This window comes from Olea europaea, unplaced genomic scaffold, assembly GCF_002742605.1.
Source record: "Olea europaea var. sylvestris unplaced genomic scaffold, O_europaea_v1 scaffold134, whole genome shotgun sequence".
NCBI lineage: Eukaryota > Viridiplantae > Streptophyta > Magnoliopsida > Lamiales > Oleaceae > Olea > Olea europaea.
Window position 1 is genome coordinate 87236 of NW_019230887.1, and position 4272 is coordinate 91507.

Below are 4272 nucleotides of genomic sequence, written 5' to 3' on the forward strand. Positions count from 1 at the left end.
GTTCATTGGCCCGTTTACAATCAAATTTGGCTACAATGTCATCTGGATTATGTTCATTTTCTTGTTTCCTATCAAATTTAACTAAAATTTCACATTAATTTGGTTCATTTGCGCGTTCCCAATCAAATTTGACTAAAATTTCACTTAAGTTTGGTTCATTGGCTCGCTTACAATCAAATTTGACTAAAATCTCACCTGGATTATGTTCATTTGCGAGTTTCCAATCAAATTTAACTAAAATTTCACCCGAATTATGTTTATTTGCATGTAACCAATCAAATTTAACTATAATTTCATAATGGTTTGTTTCATTTGTGTGTTTCCAATCAGATTTGACTAAAATTTCACCTGACTTTGGTTTATTGGCACATTTGCAATCAAATTTTACAAAAATTTGACCTGGATTATGTTCATTTGAGAGTTTCTAATCAAATTTGACTAAAATTTCACGTTAATTTGGTTCATTTGCGCATTCCCAATCAAATTAGACTAAAAAAATTTCACCTAAGTTTGGTTCATTGACGCGTTTACAATCAAAGTTGACTAAAATCTCACCTGGATTATGTTCATTTGCGATTTTCCAATCAAATTTGATTAAAATTTCACATTGATTTGGTTCATAGGCGCCTTCCCAATGAAATTTGACTAAAATTTCACCTGAGTCTGGTTCATTGGATCGTTTACAATCAAACTTGACTAAAATTTCACCTTGATTATTTTCATTTCTGTGTTTCCAATCAAATTTAACTAAAATTTCACATTGATTTGGTTCATTGGTGCGTTCCCAATCAAATTTGTCTAAAATTTCACCTGAGTTTGGTTCATTGACACTTTTACAATTAAATTTGACTTTAATGTCATCTGGATTATGCTCATTCGCGTGTTTCCTGTCAAATTTGACTAAAATTTCACATTAATTTGGTTCGTCTGCGCGTTCCCAATCAAATTTGACTAAAATTTCACCTAAGTTTGGTTCATTGGCCCGTTGACAATCAAATTTGACTAAAATTTCACCTGAATTATGTTCATTTGCGAGTTTCTAATCAAATTTAACTAAAATCTCACTAAAATTATGTTCATTTGAGTGTTTCCAATCAAATTTGACTATAATTTCACAACGGTTTGGTTCATTTACGCGTTCCCAATCAAATTTGACTAAAATTTCACCTGAATTTGGTTCAGTAGCGCGTTTGCAATCAAATTTAACTAAAATTTCACCTGGATTATGTTCATTTGCGTGGTTTCAATCAAATTTGACTAGAATTTCACATTGATTTAGTTCATTGGCGCGTTCCCAATCAAATTTGACTAAAATTTCACTTGAGTTTGTTTATTGGCTCGTTTAGAATCAAATTTGACTAAAATTTCACCTGGATTGTGTTCATTTGCGAGTTTCCAATCAAATTTGACAAAAATTTCACCAGAATTATGTTCATTTGCGTGTTTCCAATAAAATTTGACTAAAATTTCACCTGAATTCGGTTCATTGGCGCGTTTGCAATCTAATTTTACTAGAATTTCACCTGGATTGTGTTCATTTGCGTGCTTCCAATAAAATTTGAATAAAATTTCACATTGATTTGGTTCCTTGGAGCGTTCCCAATCAAATTTGACTAAAATTTCACCTGAGTTTGGTTCATTGGCGCGTTTACAATCAAATTTGACTAAAATCTCACCTGAATTATGTTCATTTGCGAATTTTAAATCAAATTTGACTAAAATTTCACCTGAGTTTGGTTCATTGGCGCGTTTACAATCAAATTTGACTAAAATCTCACCTGAATTATGTTCATTTGCGAATTTTAAATCAAATTTGACTAAAATTTCACCATAATTATGTTCATTTGCGTGTTTCAAATCAAATTTGACTATAATTTCACAATGCTTTGGTTCATTTGCGCGTTTCCAATCAAATTTGACTAAAATTTCGCCTGAATTTGGTTCATTGGCACATTTGCAATCAAAGTTTACAAAAATTTCACCTGAATTATGTTCATTTGCATGTTTCCAATGAACTTTGATTAAAATTTTACATTGATTTGGTTCATTGGCGCATTCCCAATCAAAATTGACTAAAATTTCACCAGAGTTTGGTTCATTGGCGCATTCAGAATTAAATTTGACCAAAATTTCACGTGGATTATGTTCATTTGCGCATTTCCAATGAACCTTAATTAAAATTTCACCTGAGTTTGGTTCATTGCCGCGTTTACAATCAAATTTGACTATAATGTCATCTGGATTATGTTCATTTGCGTGTTTCCTATCAAATTTGACTAAAATTTCACCTAAGTTCGGTTCATTGGCGCATTTACAATCAAATTTGACTATAATGTCATCTGGATTATGTTCATTTGCGTGTTTCCTATCAAATTTGACTAAAATTTCACATTAATTTGGTTCATCCACGCGTTCCCAATCAAATTTGACTAAAATTTCACCTAAGTTCGGTTCATTGGCGCATTTACAATCAAATTTGACTAAAATCTCACCTGAATTATGTTCATTTGCGAGTTTCCAATCAAATTTGACTAAAATATCACTAGAATTATGTTCATTTGAGTGTTTCCAATCAAATTCGACTATAATTTCACAACTGTTTGGTTCATTTACGCGTTCCCAATCAAATTTAACTAAAATTTCACTTGAATTTGGTTCATTGGCGCATTTGCAATCAAATTTAACTAAAATTTCACCTGGATTATGTTCATTTGCGTGCTTCCAATCAAATTTGACTAAAATTTCATATTGATTTGGTTCATTGGCGCATTCCTAATCAAATTTGACTAAAATTTCACTTGAGTTTGTTTATTGGCTCGTTTAGAATCAAATTTGACTAAAATTTCACAATGGTTTGGTTCATTTGTGGATTCCCAATCAAATTTGACTAAAATTTCATCTCAGTTTGGTTCATTGGCGCGTTTGCAATCAAATTTGACTAAAACTTCACAGTGGTTCGGTTCATTTCCGCGTTTCCAAACAAATTTGTTGAAAATTTCATCTAAGTTTGGTTTATTGGCGCGTTTACGATCAAATATTACTAAAATTTCACCTAGATTATATTCAGTTGCTTGCTTCCAATCAAATTTGACTAAAATTTCACATTGATTTCGTTCATTGGCGCGTTCCCGATCAAATTTGACTAAAATTTCGCCTGAGTTCATTTGCGTGTTTCCAATCAAATTTGACTAAAATTTCACAATCGTTTGGTTCATTTGCGGATTCCCAATCAAATTTGACTAAAATTTCTGAGTTTGGTTCATTGGCGTGTTTGCAATCGGATTTTACAAAAAATTCACCTGCATTGTGTTCATGTGCGTTCTTCCAATGAAAATTGACTAAAATTTCACATTGATTTGGTTCGTTGGTGTCACACCCCCAAATTAATATTGATATCTATACACAACCTAGACATAGAATTTTACATATAATTTTTTTTTTGAGTTTGTTAACTTCTAATCACCTGTGACACGATCATATAATATATCGAAACCCAAAATCATATCGCCATAATCCAACATATATATTCAGAGCTTATAAACATGTCTACAGGCCATTTCAAAAGTACACTATATAGGATTCCAAAATATAACCCAACAGATGGTAGCCTACAAAATAACCCTACAGGTCGTCATCCATGTACATCGAACTCTGGAATCCTGTAGGAGCTCCACAGCTAGCCATGCTCTCTATGTAGTTCCGTATTCACCTACAATGCAAGAACTACATAAGCCAATGCTTAGTAAGCAAAATCATGCATGTCTTGAACATGAGTAATAACAACATATGATACCATGCCATTCACTTTAAATATCACAATAAAAATATCATATTTCAATATTCGTCAAAGTCGACTAGAAATCATTTCACTTGAAATCTTTCATTTCATTGGGCCCTTGACCCACCTACCATGCACCGGATAGAGCTCTGCATAATATCAATATCAATAATCAAATGGCCAGTATGAAATCGACACCGACAAGTGGACCATCCTCTCGTGACCACTAGAGGCCCATCCCCTGACTACCCCTATGATCACCCAAGAAGTCTCCCACCCGGCAGCGCCAATAATCATAACAAGGGCATAGTCGAGTGGTCCGCCCTCCCGTGATCACCAAAGGCCCATCCCCTATCTACCTTTGCAATCACCCAGGAAGTAACACCCGCAATGCCAAACATATCACATAAGCATGCCTCACATGCCTAGGTGCCCTAGTAGTGGTCAATAAAACATTTATAAAGAAAACTCACTTTGAAATCATGTTTCGCATG